Raw genomic sequence first — 16,962 nt, 5'->3', positions numbered from 1 at the left:
TTCTTATCTTTCTTTTTCTCACCAAAATTACACCAGTAAAATATTTTAACATGAAACATTCGCATTATTTTAAATAATAGTAGGCGTTTGCATTTTATTTTCTCTCAAAAAATATACAATTAGGTTGAGAATTCGGCCCCATAAGGAGAATAAAATGGACAGAAAATCGTTAGAAATAGAATAAAAGAAAACCCGTATGAAAAATTAACAAAACGCATTCGTTAATTGTAAAGTTTTCGAAGTTTTAAACGTTATCGTGTTGTAAAGCTCTCAAAAGATCACGATAATCTACAGATCATTTCGACACTGACAGCCGGAACTAGAAACCTCCAAAAAATAGCCAAATTTTTCAAATGCACTGTCAAAGGCTTCGTCATCCACTCCTTATGTGCAAAATCCACTCTGGGTAAATAATATTGAAAATATTTTTGGCAAATGAAATTATGGTGAAAAAAAAGTAAGATACGAGTTTTTTAAAAATAATTGATGTTTTAAAGTCATCTTGTCAAAAGTGAAAATTTGAATATCTGTTACTTCAGTTTTCTGTCAATTCTGTCTGCTCTGCTTGGCAGTCTACGCCCAATCAAAGTCAAATTGCTTCCACGTCATTTTCACATGCAAATCACAGAGGAAGCGGTAGACCTGTGCAAAAAAAGATTCCGTAGACCTATTCACAAACAGATTCCGTAAACTTGGTCTCAAAGAGATTCTGTAGATCTGTGCATCAACAGATGTCATAGACTTGTGCATTACCAGTAATCTGTCATCTAGATTCATTACTACTAGTAATCTGTCATCTAGCTTCATTACTACTAGTAATTGGTCATCTAGCTTCATTGGTAACTTAATATATTAGTGTGGGGGTCCTTTTCAAACTTAACTTGTTAGCTCATCCAAGGCTAGGTACCTTTAGTTTTTCAACCACCACGAAAATTGGACCAAATAGTTTTAAACGTGCTATCATCATAAACTGACTCTTAACATGAAGTATCGATGCTAAAATATCGCAGATTGGAATGCTTTTGAAAATGTAAAATTAAGCTAACTAAAACTTAAATTTAGTCAATGAAAATTAGAAAGCGGAACATAAGTATGTGGCTTTCGTTTACAACCGTTTTCAAGTCAAACAAACGTATTGTTATTGCATAACGGTTTCCACATAATGGCTATTTGTAAAATATTTTGCCATGTTATTTCTATGGAAAAATTTCGTGTTTTTTGTCGAAAGGATAGATTATTTTTATTGCAATGGAAACCACCCTTAGCAACATTAATTTTCATAAAATAAACTATTAAATAGATCTCTTTGAAATCTTAAACACATAGTGAGGAGCCGAGTTAAACATCTGTGGAAATTTTTCAAAACAGTTAATAAAATAAATAATGCTACATCCAATCAGAAAACCTTTTTTATACATTAAATTTAGTATGAAATCTAATCTAATAGAACTAACGCTATCTTACAATTTTTAAATGAAAGATAATTCCACTTACTAAAATTATGGTGGTACAATTTGGTCGACAAAAAGTGGTACCAAGATCTCTCACAGAAAATTTGCTTTGATAAAAATTTATAATCGAAATTCCATATTTTATAATATATCGACGAAATAAAAATTTATCAGGTTTCACTTCTATGGGTTCGCTCTGAACTGTTACACTCGACTGCAAAATATTCCTATTCGCGACTTAAACTCGAAATGCGTAGTTACACGTACGCGTTAAAATATAAAGTGTCGGAAAGATAGCAATCAGCTTTTAAGTGCTATACAACACGCGATTTAACATTGCCACCTTTCAAGCTGGTTCGCATCTCATGAATGTTTTCTGGGTTCGTGTTTTTCTTCTCTGGTATTCTCACTTGTGCAGGGCTGAAAGATGAAAACCAGAACAATCAATATTCATGATGTAAATGAATTTATTCACTACTCAACAAATGAATCGTATCTGAACTCGTGTTATTCTACTTGTGATTTAAGCTTTTGCTAATGATCATTTTAAAACACGGAGTCCTCAAGCGATTTCCAAAACATTACCTAGTAGAGGAAACGAATACATTACAAATTGGATCGATTTTCTAAACCCTTCTAGTAGAAGAAAAACAAGTTAGGGAAACGAACATTTTACCTCACCGAGTAAAAATGAGAACTATCCTCTTACTTATCTACCCAACTGAAATATGTATAAGTATTTGCTTGCGCTATAGCTAAAAAAACAAGTTATTAAAGTGTCATAAAAAGTTCTATTCACAACTCGGATGCTATGAAAACGCTTTCCTCTCATTATACCTTAATAACAGACAGAATAATTGCCAATTTTTCTAAATACTTCAGCTGCAATATATCTTGCCGCAGAAAAGGAGAATGTGAATAAAAGAATAAAAGTATTGCTTGATCAAACCTTTCACTACAGCGAACAAGTTGTGGTAACGTCCCATGACTCTATTAATTAACCTAGAACTATTTATTTAACACCTTTCAGAGTGTAGCATAACACCTTTAAGAGTGTTGCATTACACCTTTAAGAGTGTTGCATTACACCTTTAAGAGTGTTGCATTACACCTTTAAGAGTGTTGCATTACACCTTTAAGAGTGTTGCATTACACCTTTAAGAGTGTAGCATAACGCCTTTAAGAATGACGCATAACACCTTTAAGACTGGGAGAGTTTTTTAGTAGGATAGGAGTATTTTTACCTCTCCGTGTGACGTAGTCCAGGAGAGGTTCTGTAACGGCCGTGTCTGTCTGTCTGTGTGTCTGTCTGTCTGTCCGTTGTTACACCCACGTGACCGCGTTCGCAGTTTGCGTATCGGAGCAAACGTGTTCGCCATTTCCGAACTGCTCTCACAGTCTCGGAAATGGCTCCTCTACTTGAGTTCTCACACCCCCTGTGTTGAGTTCTTACTGGCTTCTAATCACCACCATCTTGGATTCTAATCACCACCATCTTCTGGTCTTCGTCCATTCCACTTGGACACCAGTCTGTACATACTGGCTTCTAATCACCACCATCTTCTGTCCTTTGTCAATCCCACATTGACACCAGTCTGCACTTACACTGGCTTCTAACACCACCATCCACTGGTCTTCCGTCATAGACTTGTCTTCCACATAGACAACAAACTTCTACTCCATTATCATCGTTTGGTTTTAGGATATACGCGGCGATCAGCTAGGGTTACGAGAAACGTCTAGCCTCCCTAAGGTGGGATTAGCCACCAAAGGTTTTCGCAATTGCGCTTTATCCTTACTATTATAATGGAAACGAATCGTATATATACCCCAAAATTTGAAGAAAGCGGGTAAGAGGGGTATCCTTCACTTTAAACGTCAATATTAGCAAAGTTTGAGAAGATAATAGGTATAACTTTATTTTAAACGATTTAACTATTATTAATGTTAATTATTGAAGATTAAAATAATTAAAAATAATTATATTTATTTAAATATTAAAGATAAACCTCTCGTGCAAAGAGAGAGATTATCACTACCTCCTATATCTACCAAGGCCCGTGCATGCGATATATTTCCTTCATTGCCTCCTATATCAATCAAGGCCTGTGCATTGTGATATATTTCATTCATTGCCTCCTATATCTATCAAGGCACGTGCATTGTGATATATTTCATTCATTGCCTCCTATATCTATCAAGGCCCGTGCATTTCGATATACTTTTAAAAACAACAACCAAAATGGGAAGCTCCTCTCAGAAACATAATAATTTCTTTTCTCTGTATATGAAATGAAAATATGGATAATATTGCGCTCCTTTAATGGTATGAATCCTTGCCTGTCTATTAATATTTTACGTAGGAGTAATACGTTTTTAGCGAAGTCTAGAGAGGATAAACATAAGCGAGATTGTTTCGGAAAAAAATACTGCTTCCACTAATGGGTTTATACTCCTTGTTACTGCAGTATAGAGTAATCATGATAAAAGCTTAAAAAATTACGAGAGGACAGACCTTTTTTATCCTCTTGATTTATTCTTAATAAGAATATAAAACATTTATTTTGTATCAAAAAATATTTTTTGGTGCTAAGATTGCTTTAAAAAAATCCAAACGGTTAGGCATGATGATATTTTTCAAATCTAATGAGATAACGCCCACCTTGTTGAAAATTGCCCTTTTTTATCCGCGGGAGCCATTCTTAATGAGAATTTCGATGCTAGTAGGTTGTCAGTTAAACTACCGGTATATTATTGTTGTTGAAAATTGGATATTAAGTCAAATTAAGTGGTTGTAAAGAGCCAGCAAGTTTTTGCCACTTCTTTTTGTGAGTATTTGATTTTTGTATGTAAAATGGAGGAAGATAATGTTGAGAGTAAGGATGAAATGCGGAAGGGCAAAGCGCGGGAAAGGATGAGGGCAAAAAAGTCGACGTTTTCATTGGATACTTAAGTTTATATAATCTTCTCGACACGGAGAGGTAATATTTTGGTTTTCCCAACTTGTTTTAGAATGAAAAGCTAATCCGATAACGGCGAAAATACTACATTTTGGCCACTACATAGTCGTAGAGTTTCGTAAATGTTTGCTGGGGCCCGGTTCAAATGGCCTGGACCAATACATAGATAGCATCATGCAAGATACATGCATTATAAGCCTTTGCCTGCCTTCTTCATTTGTTGTTTAAGGGGGTGGGGTTGGGTGTTCGACGTCTTAATAGAGGGGTTACGAAGATGCAAGACAAAAACCTACCACTTTTTACTTATGATTCAACCTCGCTAACGCTAAACAAGGTGTTAGATTGCAGTCAGTTGTGGAGAGTTAAGGCCTTTTAACGGGAACGAGGGCTTATAAAATTTCTGAATCAAAAGTGACCGCGTTTGTTGGTATATGTCAAGTGAGAGTGCAAATAGATTCTAATCCAATTTTTAATATTCAACAAAATATTCAATCTTGTTCACAAAATTTCACAAACTTTTTAAGGGTCAAAATAAGAATTCAAGCAAAATTTAAACTTACATCTATGGGAGGTTTGTAATTTATAACCTCTTTTGAATGTCCCCTCAATTGGAGTATCTCCTACAGCCTTTAAGTTTTAAATGTAAATTTAAGGGTATTTAGGGTAAAATTTTATAGTTACGCACTAAAATTATATTTTTCAAAAAATAGAAAATTAAGATTTTTAAAATTGAATCAATCCGTCAACCATAATCTAAGTTCTTTAACCATAGTTTCAAATCAGTTTATCAAAATAATATCAAGTTTTTAATTATATAAAAAAGACTTGGTTTGCCCAAGCCTTAAAAACAAAACGATAAGAGTTTTTCCAGTTGTCTGAAGCGCGGATATTATTTTTTTTCTATTGAATTTTAAAGACAATCCGTATTTTACTACTCTTTAGAATTTAATTCAATCACCTGATTTTACTGCTAATGGATTAGTTTCCTATAAATTAATTGAAATAAAAAAATACTTATCTCAGATTTTTCAAGAACAATTCCATTTTCCTGAAACATTTTATCATGAAATTTTTTCTTTTCAATGGAGAACGTACTTTAATTTTCAAATATTACTCTCATTAATAATGTATTATATGCGGTCTTTTCGAATACAAAAGGGGGCTGTTATCACCTTCCTTATATTTGATAAAGGGGTTCGTTTCTTCTTTAAGCACAATCACAATTATTGAACTGTGTATATCAGTTCTTGTGGGGAAGATTTTAGAAGTGTTGGTTGAGTTGCTATTTAGTTGACAACATTATGAAAACTCTATGTGTTTAAAACCTTTTGAAAGGAAAATTCTCGGAAATTAAAAAAGAAAGAGTCAATTTGATTAACACGATAACCCTCAAAATAATAAATGTATGATAAAATGTTTCAGGAAAATGGAATTTTTGTTGAAAAATCTGAGATAAGTATTTTTTTATTTCAATTAATTTATAGGAAACTAATCCATTAGCAGTAAAATCAGGTGATTGAATTAAATTCTAAAGAGTAGTAAAATACGGATTGTCTTTAAAATTCAATAGAAAAAAAATAATATCCGCGCTTCAGACAACTGGAAAAACTCTTATCGTTTTGTTTTTAAGGCTTGGGCAAACCAAGTCTTTTTTATATAATATCTGTTCCTTCAGACTTAATTTGTAATAATCTATTATAAAAATAATAATATGCTTGTCAAACGTCATTAATTCGATGTTCCAGTAAGATGTTCGTGAGCATATTGGCTCACTCCAAGTGCCTCTCATTATTTTATGGGAAAGATTAAAATTTTAAATCATTTGGCAGGGGAGTGGTAAATTAATTCAAAATAGATAGGCGGGTGGTAACTTATTTCATGTAAAATGGCGGTTGGTGACTCAATTAAGTTTAGCCTAGTTGACCTTTTTGTGTAGATTTAAAAAAAAAGTTATTTCTAAACCACGCGCCAGCACGCGCACATTTCATTGAAAGTTTGTTTTTTGAGAATTTTCCCTTCTATATACTAAGAATCTTCATCAAAAATAGACGAGCTTTCCAAGACTCGAACCTGCAATGTTTTGCCTCGAATGCAAACGCGTTATCCATTACGCCACAAGCCCGTACTTCGAAACAAAAAAATTATCCAAACATTGTATTTTTGGATTATTTCATTTATGTTGAATAAAAGATCTGTAAAAATAAACAACGAGCTTGCCAGGACTCGAACCTGCAATCTTCTGCTCCATAGGCAGACGCGTTATCCTATGCGCCACAAACCTGATGGAGGCTGAACAAAATGCTATGCAAACAGTGCAAAATATGTAACGGTTTTACCATGATTTATAATTTAATTAAAATAAAATACTTAGACTTAATTGTTCTTAATCAAACTTCAGAAGTTCAACATTCAATAAGTGCTTGATAAATCAAAAGTGTTCCGAACCTTAACTTCGCAGTAGTTTCTGAGTTATTCGATGGAGTGGACCACCAAAAATCCCATGCTTTTTCTATGGGACGCTAAGCCTAAAATCTGTGAATTATTTCTTTAACATTACGGGAGGGTGTGGGTTCTTATCTAGAAGGGCCTACCGGCCCTCTAGAATTTCTTACGCCAAGTAGTTTTTCTTCCATATTCTTCTTAGGGGTTCAGGATATTTTTTCTTCTTCTCGATTTAAGGGTTAATTATTATTTTTTTTCTTTTTTATTCTTTTTTTGCGATTTAAGGGTTTAATTTGTAACCTTCCGTAGTATTAAGGGACCTCCTGAGTTTCTACTCCAGGGGTGTAAGGCTACATAGAGGATTAACACCCAGTGTTACCTCTGACCTTTCCCGTACTATATAAGCATCGACTGCTTATCATTATTAAGTCAGTCTTTCTTCACTACCAAGATGTAGTAGTTCGCTCGAGCGAAGGGCTTTGCCCTAGTATTGGACTTCATCCGTTATGTTTAAGTTCTTTAATTGTATAATGCAAGTCGGCATTTAGTTTATAATTTAGTTAAATAAAAGTATGATTGAATCTAAGGAACTGTAGTAGTTATTCTTAGTATTAGCCAAGGCTTTTATGGCCACGTGGGGCGAGTTTACGAATATCGCAAGCGTGGTAACAAATAATTTTTTTTTCTTTTTCTTTTAATATTTCGCGTACTCGCGCTCCTTCTCTTCTTCAACTTAGGGGTTTTATAAAAAATATCTCCGAGTTTTCTCCGAAAGAATAAGTATTCAAATTGACGAAAAATAAAGGTATCAAAATGAATAAAAAAAATTTCAATATAAAATAAAATCTCCGGACTTCTAAAGTTTTCTTAAGGATGAGCCGACTGAGTTTCGTTAAGCAGTTCAGGAATCGACTGAGGGTCGGAATTTGTATATACCGGTATAACTTCTAGTTTTTCGCGAGGATCTCTGGGACAATGACGTCTGTTGATTGACTTCGGTTTGGCGAATAGTGGCCCATATTTATGACGTAGCCGGGCGGATTCATGGTAACAGCGAATAAGCAAAACTTTTTGTTTTGGGACCAAATACGGATTGGTCAGTTTAAGGTTTAAAAAAAATGTTCTAGAAGTTTTTCGGGCCAGGTACCAGGTACCAGGATAGTGAATTAAGGTCTTGTTACTTGGGGTCTAAATCAGCGTGACATTTCGCTGGGTTCTTGGAAAGTATATTAGTTGCTAGGTATTTCATTTTGCACTGGGGATATAGCGATATAGGATAGTTCTAGAAAGTTCTGTGTCAACATTGATGGGCTAGTTCCTCATCTATTGTACGAAATAATTTCTTTTCAGTTTATTTTAAAGGGATAAGTATAAGTTTAAAGGGCTAGTATTATCTTTATAGTGTTAATTTAAGGTATTTCGTTGTTAATTTAAAGATTAATTGAAAATTTAATTTGATTTTCGAAACAAGATGGTTATATATCCCCACCTCTTCTTAAAAGTTCGTCCCCGAACCTGACATATCCATCTTACCATCACCATAATAGAAAATTTAAAAAATGTATATTTTTTAGATTAAATGTTTAAAAATAAAATTGGGGTGAATGAGTTAATAAATGTTTATCTTCTATACCTGCTGGAGGTATTTTCCTTTAAGTAATAGAATTCCGGTTTCACCCAGCGTCTATGAGGGGTTTAATAATGGGGACTGGTAATATTATTAGTAATTTCAAGGTCCTGGGTGTCTTCCGATTTCTCATTAGGGGTTAAGGGGATATTTTTAATACATTCATTTTCTTGATGACCATTGGCATGACAAATTAGACAATTAATAGATGGGGTAGTGAATATCCCAGCGTCGACTCTCAATCTCATTTCTTCATATTTTTCGGGGGTAGCAGAACTTCTGTCTTTATGGTAAGGGTCATTGATTCTAGGGTAGCCAGTAGAAGAGTTTTTATCAACAATGATTTTCTTGGGGTAATTTAATCTATTGCGTTCGACGGTAGGGGGACTTAACAAGAAGAAATGAGTACCATCATCGTCGATTCTGGTCTCATATGAACGTCTTTGGGGACTGGGGGGAGGTCTAATATTGGCAACAACTTGCGTTTTATTATCTAAGGATGAGGGAGGGTTCGAGTCGTTTACAAGTAATTGAGGGTCGGCATTTGGATTTTCAATGGTGGGCTCAATAATAGGGGTATTAATAATTAAATTTTGTGTTAAAGGTTCCAGCTCCCACACTTCTTCGTTTAAGGCATTAGAATTGGGGTTTTGATTTTCAGTTTGAGTTACTTCGATTGTACCCCAGTTTTCAAAATTATCATTATATTGGTTTGAAGGGGGGTTCATAATTAAATTAATATTTTCATACCAATAGTTTAATGATTGTTCGAGGGTAGGGGTATTAACAACTGGTGAATTAACAGTGCGTTCTCTTTCCCAGCTGGCTATGGGGTGAATTACAGGTCTGGTTGGTAGAGGGTCCATGAATGATATTGGTCTTTGTTGACGTCGGCGACGGCGGCGGTTTCTCCTTCTCGCTCCTCCTGATGTTAAATCGTCTTCCTCTAGACTGGAATCCATGTAGGGGTCGTTGATAGGGGTTTGTGGTGGGGATGGTGAAATCCTTGTACTGATATTATGGGTAAATCCGGATAAAGATGTAATACTAGGGGTACATCAGCTGGACATGGTTCTAAAACTGGTGTTTGAATCATGTAAAAAGTAAGCATGGGTTCGCATGTTTGGCAATAGTAATGGGGAAGAGTTTGTGATTGTTCTCTAGTCATATTTATGCAATGAATGTGAAACCAAGATTCACAGTTGTCACATTGAATCCAGACTATAACAGTATCGGTAATCTCATTTATAGTGCACGTAGGGGCTGCACAGTTCTCTTCTTCTTCCGACTCTCTAGGGGTTTCTTTCCTTTTTCTATGAAAATACCTTCTTTTCGAGGGGGGTCAAAGCGTGATTCACACTCTTCACTGCTAGGTCTTGACAGTCTAAACTCTTTCCTTTACGCTCCGTGTAGTATCGTACACACACTAAAATAATTTTATCAATATTAACGTTCAAATTACTGTCGAACGAATATTAGTTCCCCTGTTTCACAAGACTGTCATAGAACCGAAAGGAATTGCATCGAACTTAATTTAATTCGAAGGAAAAGTTAAATTTGTTTGGGTTTTTTAGGACAGGTTACAGGAATATGGTTAGTTTCTACGCTTAGCTTTTCAATGCTCATATCTTCGCGGCTAAAACTTTCAATTCAATTTCATTCGGACTTCAGACAGCTAAATAAATTAAAAAAGAAAAGCAAACACACAAGGGCGGAGGCCACCATCTTAGGTTATTTCCCTCGTGCCAAGAGGCAATGCAAGACTGAGCCCAAGTTCACTACACTTGTGAGGCTAGTCATTTCGCACTGCCCCAGCGGCGGTTCTTGGCAAGAAGAAAATAACCTAAGACGATAGCTTTGTCCCTTGATCAATTCCTCGGAGGAAATCATTCGACCATAATATTTTTCACCACTTTTAGTACGTCCCCTTATTATTACAGTTTCAGGTTCAATTGTTTTAAGAAAACTTACTTTAAATTGCTAAAACCCTCTGGGGTGTTAGTGCTGGCCTTGGGTTTTCTTCGCGTAAGTTCTTAACTCTGTTTGACACATTTCCAGTCAAGCTCCTTGCAGCTAAGTTTTTACTTCCCCAAATGGCCACGACCAAATTTTTAGTAAATATAGAATGATTTGGAGCAGTTAATATTTCTTCCCACTTGGGTTTTGATATATATATCCCATTTCCTAAGTAAATCTTGACAACAAAGAAATATTTACTTCCATATAGAATAAAAGAATATTATGTAACACTAAAAATTCATCTAGGAAATTTTGCTCTGGATCACTTTTTCTCTCCGTTTCTTTGAGTTCTAAAACTATGTGAATTAACGCAACCACCAGAAATTTAATTTATTATAGATTCTTTACTTATAATTTGATTTTTGGCATCGTCCAGTTCGTTTTTCAATTTGTTGCATCTTGTTTGGTACCTTCGGGACATTGCAGAAAAGGTCTTGCACTTTTCTATAGAAACAAGTAAACTTCATGACTAAACAAACACATGGAACAGGGTTGAAGTTTTTTCTTGGAATTTATTTCTACCTTTTAGGTATTCTTCATCTTTATCACTAGAATTTGTCTCACTTTGGGAATTACCCACCAAATTGTCACCTAAATCAATTTACAAATAATTTTCAATTATTAATTAAATATGCAAAACTTTAACATTATTACTGTGAAGCTTTTTCCATTATCAACTTCAGATTCCGATTCCGATATTTATCTTAAAGAATATGTTATATAATAAGCAAGATTTTGTATTGCATCAGAAACTGAATCTTTCAAACTTACAATTATGAGGCTCGTTTCCATTATAAACTTCTACTACTTTAGATTCTGAATCCGCAATTTCACCTTAAGGAATATTTTATACTATGAACAAATTTTTGTATTGCACGAGAAGCTACATATGCAAAACTTTAACCTACTATTGGGAAGCTTGTTTTTATCATCAATTTCAAATTCCGAATCCGATATTTCACCTTAACGAATATTTTATTAAAAAAATTACAAATTTAAAATGATAAGTTAAACTTACCATATAAATCCAAACCTTCAGGCTTATGGTTGCTCAATTTAGAGTTGTCAAACATATCTTTTATAACCTCATTACCTGTTTCCGTAACATAAACAAAGAACAGGGAATTAGTTCATGAAATAAACAGTTTACACTATAGAGTAATTTTTTATTTTATATAGCAACATCATAACCCTAGTGATCTCCCCCTGGTGGGGCAAAATTGTATTCTCTATTAGAAAAGTGCCTCTAAAGCAGGGGATACACAGTTAACTCTCCTCTAGAGGTTAGAGAAATTTTCTCTCGTCTCCTTAGCCCGTAAATGGATAACAAGGTACTTACTACTTCGAAAACATGTTCGTTGGCCTTCAGTTTTGTTTTCATAATTTGTTTAAGTCGTTTTGATTTGGCGGCTACTGCATCTGGGACCCTATTCTCTAACTACATTTGGATCGTTCCTAATCCAAATGATTTGGATTTGGGGTCGGCTCATCCCCAAATGACACTAATCCGTATTCTGTAACTCCAAATCCCTTTTCATTTGGTTCAAACCCTATCCAAACATTTGGCAAGCCAAATGGCCGGCCAAATCGTCATTTGGATAGCTCTTTTCCCCATTTTCACCCCGTTTGTGGCCGCCATTTTTTTAAGGGGAAAAAATTTGAGAGTGGGTTCTTTTTCGTGGTCATTTTCATATTTTTTGAGGATTTGCTTATGGATGGATTTTAAATATAATATAAAGTAGGTTTCAAGCTTTAATATAAGCCTAATATCATAATTTCTCACCTTTTTATTGTCCCACAATCTATTTCTAAACTTGGCACTTTTTTAAGGCGGTGAAATTGCACTAAGCCTTGGCTTACCGTTAATTTTTGCCATTTAGAAAAATGTTTGCCTCTCGTTGCCCGTTACTTCGCCTTCTCTTATCGTATTATTTTTTTTTTAAAGTTTAGACTTTGAAAGTAGTGCTTTGTTTTCTTACATTTAACTTGTAGCCCAGGACTTTTAGGGTTTGACCTAGAACATTTGAACATAAAGATGAAAATTGGTACATGTGTTGTTTTTGGCCCAACAAAAAATATAATAAAAGTCCCCTGCTGAAGAGCGCGAGCTTTCGCCGCCATCTTGGAAAATGGCCGCCGGGAATGCCAGCTTCAATGGATTCCACATTCTTCTTCAAAAATTATGAAAATTGGTACACATTATGATTGGAACCCCATAAACATCAAGGCCACATTTTATAGCTCTGTGTTCAATAGTTTGGTCGTCATATTGGAAAATGGCCGCCATTAATGCTAGGTACAGTATATTTCACCATGTTGCTGGAAAATTATGAAAATTGATAGGTATTACAATCAGAGCTGTTTGAGCCTCATAGTAAAATATTGAAGCCATTAATCAGATAGTTGTCCGCCATGTTGGCAAAATGGCCGCCATCAATGCCATTTAGATACAGTATATGGTTCAAAAATTATGAAAATTGGTAATAATTATGTTGAAGACCGTCTAAGCATCATACTTGAATATTAAAGACGTGCTAATAATAGTTTGGGCGCCATCTTCGAAAATGACTGCCGGAAATGCTAAATATATTTCAAATATATAAATCTTTTTGAAATTCCTTTTTTGAATAGATAATTTCATAAACGTAATAAACAATAAAAAATGGATATTTCGAAGTCGAAATTATCGACGCCATCTTTAAAAATGGCCACACGAAAATCATTGCCATATATTCTGAAAGAAAGAAAAGTTATTCTAAGCTGTTATTCTCAACATGTTGATTAGAGAATATGATTTAATATGAGGTTTATACATTCTAGTGTTGTTTAAGATTAGATTTTAGACAAATCTCTAACATTTCATTCATATTCATCGTCATCCTGAAGATTTTTCATAATAGTTGCATGTCAGATTCCTTAATTAGGCGCTACACCTAGGCACCCCTCCCCATCGTATTCCAAATTGAACCTGAGGAACCGCCGTCATGGCACACGGGATCGGCCAGTGGGCCCGACAAACGCCACTTGAGCAGGTGACAGAAGCTGGACACCGTCAACGGCGAGCCCAGTCAGGAAGTGGTCGGTGACAGGGAAGGATTAAGGCAGCAGAAGACTCGAGGGGACGGGGGAGTTCTCTTCAAGCACAACAATGCCGCACGACCCAAACAAATATTGTATCCGCGACCCCTAGAGGGTTGCCAATAGTGGGGGCGAGCCAAGGCAACACCTGGGCGGAGCGAAGCGGCCGGGCAAAACCTTCACGGAATGTGGCAAGGAACGGTCGGAACCAAGGGCGAACCCAAGGAACTCTCGAGCCGTCACACCGAACTCAAGCCCCCTCCGCCACGACAAGTCCTTTGAGTTAAAAAGGTTAAGAGAACACAATTTACGTGCTGTAACTGGGTGTGGTTATGATAAGGCGTGGTTTAAAGTAATAACAGATAATCAACATCCTACAAATTTGTTGCTATTTTTAATGACCATATTGCATCTAAGGAAGCCATAGGTGCTGCCGAAGAGAGATTTCTTTTCGGTTTTTTTAGGGTGATAATTGACACGTCACGCTTCAAATATGTAGATATTACACGCATAAAGGAACCGTTGCCACACTTACTTTCAAGTCCTTATTTGATCTCGCTAAGATTAATCCAACAACCGACGCCGCAAAACTACATTCTTTCCGAGCGTATCTTCAAGTCCAACAAAAGCTAGGAAACTATTTAATCCCGAACCGCGGGGATTGGTTCGCGATCGCGAAAGTCAAAGACCCATTCACACCATTCTCCTTCCGGCATCAGATGAACTTATACAACTTAGTATTTGTACCTGTAGTCTGCAGAACATCTTGTATAAAGAACTGTGAGTGTAGACGATCTGGATTAGCTTGCTGGGCAATGTGTGGTCATTGTCAAGGTATTAGCCGTACTAAAAAATCTTCAGGATGACGAGAAATATGAACGAAATGTTAAAAATGTGTCTTAAATCTATTCCTTAACGACACTAGAATGTTTATACCCCTTATAAAACGGTTTTTCCGAACCAAAATCCGAGTAATATGGCTTTCCTGTTCTTTTTTTCCAGATTTTAGGATAGTAATATTTCAGGGACCATTTTTGAAGATGGGTCGATAATTTAGACTCGAAAATAGTTATTTTTATGGCGTTTAATACGTTCATGAAAATCATCTCATTAATAAAAAATATGGAAAAAATTTGTATATCGGTAATATATTTGGCATTTCAAGCAGTCATTTTCGAAGATGGCTCCCAAACTATCAGTAGCACGTCTTCAATATTCAAGTATGATGTTTAGACGGTCTTCAACATAATTATTACAAATTTTCATAAATTTTGAACCATATACTGTATCTAAATGACATTGATGGCAGCCATTTTCCAACATGGCGGCCAAACTATCTCATTAATGGCTTCAATATTTTACTATGAGGTTCACACAGCTCTGATCATACAACCTATTAATTTTCATAATTTTCCAATAACATGGTGAAATATACTGTACCTAGCATTTACGGTGGTCATTTTCCAATATGGCGACCAAACTATTGAACATAGAGCTGTAAAACTTTGCCATGAGGTTCATGTGGTTCCAATCATAATGTTTACCAATTTTCATAATTTTTGAAGAAGAACGTGGAATACATTGTAGCTGTAATTCCCGGCGGCCATTTTCCAAGATGGCGGCGAAAGCTCGCGCTCCACAGCAGGGGACTTTTAGTATATTTTTTGTTGGGTCAAAAGCAACCCATGTACCAATTTTCATTTTTATGTTCAAATGTTCTAGGTCAAGCCAATTTTTGGCCTATCTGTCCTGGCCTATTGATTGTATAACATTTCAATATTATAATTGCGTTAAACGTCGGTGTTTACGAATTCAAGCTACGCGCCTTGCATTTGAATTTCGTTCCCTCAACATTACCCCCTTTGACGGGTTGTTTTCGCCCTCTATTTTTATTCCGTTGCTCCCGCCCCTAGACAGCTGTTTTAGGGGCTGTAGTGGGGTAGTAGCTTGTGTTATTTACTAAAAATTTACGCGTTGAATGCGTTGCTTTTGCATTTTTATGATTTTAATCATGGTGCGGGTCGAGGTTTACGAATTCAACGTGTTTTGTGAAATAAAATAACAAGGGTGGACACTGTATGATCTATGTTTTAAGAGGAATTTGGCGACGAGGGACGACAGACTCGACAGTAAGTAAAACGGTATGAGGCCTTTGCCCCACGTTGACTGAGGGTCTGAGTCTGAGCCCCTTTGTCACATTATCTCAAATTATCACATATAATAATAATTTCAACCTCCTGTGACGAGAAGACTGTTATAAAGTTGGAAACTCTCGATTTTGAAGGTAGATACTGTCTTTTGACACTTGAAGTTCCGAATTATCTTCTAAACAGACTAACATCGTGAGCCAGTATCGTAATTTAACTGATGTTAATAGCAAAGCTTAAACCAAATAAAAATTCGAATTTTTTTTAACTCAGTGTCAGTGAATCTTTAATACATATCAAAACTTATCTACTATACCTATTTTTTCCTCTAAAAATTAAGCCAAAACCGAATTTATGCCCGGTAACGATCACCGATAGTATTTATTACTCTTCTAAAATAGAAAACAAAATTTGCGAGTAGCGTTTAAAATATTTATGGAGCATTTACCTAATATTAATACTCGGCAATAGTCTCGATTAGTAAAATCTACTATCGGAAAGTTTACTTTTATCGAAACTTGATTGCTTTCCTCTATTAGAACTAGATCAAAAGAACGAAAAACTAGTTGAAGTTTAAATTGGTCCACTAATATCATAAAACTTTAAATTTCTGTTTAAGAGTAGAAATAGTTTCGGGAATGACACAACAGTAACACTCCCAATTTTTTTGCCAGAAAATAAGAAAATTTACCTTGTTTTGGAACATAATGAGAGAAACAATGAAAATCTAGGCTTTGTCTACGAAGGGATTTCCACACTAAGCCTGTGGCTTATTTACAGGTGGGTCCTTTACAATGCATAGAGGGGTGGTGGCTAGCCCCTATGCCACAGCTAACCTACAGCGCCCTATACTAACTATTACCGTTAACCTCTGCAAGTTTTGATGGAATGGAGAAACCGGGTTAGACCGCGGAGAAAAACTGCCTTTAACAAGCGGGGAGAGAACTTGCAATTAAAAATAGGTTATCTTTTCAAGTAGATAATTGGTAAACCTCGATATTTGAATTACATCGAGTTCAAGAGACATCCTCTAATTAACCATTTCAGCCATCACTAATATTTAAACTAAATTTCAAGAAAATGGTTCACAAGCTTTAGGAAAAGATTAGTTTTGAAATGAGTTAAATTCTTAAAATTAATAATATGGACTAGTTAATTGATAATAGTCGCCCAAAGTCTAAATAAGGACGCGCCTTGCATTTGTATTTCATTCCCTCAATTTACCTAATTAAAGGTTT

The 16,962-nt window shown here is 35.5% G+C and overlaps 2 long non-coding RNA genes across 2 annotated transcripts; both read right to left on the bottom strand.

Moving 5' to 3' along the window:
* Positions 1–226: 226 nt before the first annotated feature.
* On the bottom strand, positions 227–1,587 carry LOC149612285 (uncharacterized). The gene is made up of 3 exons (XR_016376380.1): positions 1,495–1,587; positions 535–642; positions 227–402 (listed from the first exon to the last, which is right to left on the bottom strand). It is a non-coding gene; the product is annotated as an uncharacterized LOC149612285 (long non-coding RNA).
* A 9,635-nt stretch (positions 1,588–11,222) lies between these two features.
* Positions 11,223–11,594, bottom strand: LOC149612284 (uncharacterized). Its single transcript, XR_016376402.1, has 3 exons — positions 11,518–11,594; positions 11,408–11,461; positions 11,223–11,333 (listed from the first exon to the last, which is right to left on the bottom strand). It is a non-coding gene; the product is annotated as an uncharacterized LOC149612284 (long non-coding RNA).
* Positions 11,595–16,962: the final 5,368 nt, after the last annotated feature.

The sequence above is a fragment of the Phalangium opilio genome, unplaced genomic scaffold (genome assembly GCF_054372755.1).
Source record: "Phalangium opilio isolate 3A_F unplaced genomic scaffold, DU_Popi_V2 ptg000246l_1, whole genome shotgun sequence".
NCBI lineage: Eukaryota > Metazoa > Arthropoda > Arachnida > Opiliones > Phalangiidae > Phalangium > Phalangium opilio.
This window is presented reverse-complemented; position numbering and strand designations above follow the sequence as displayed.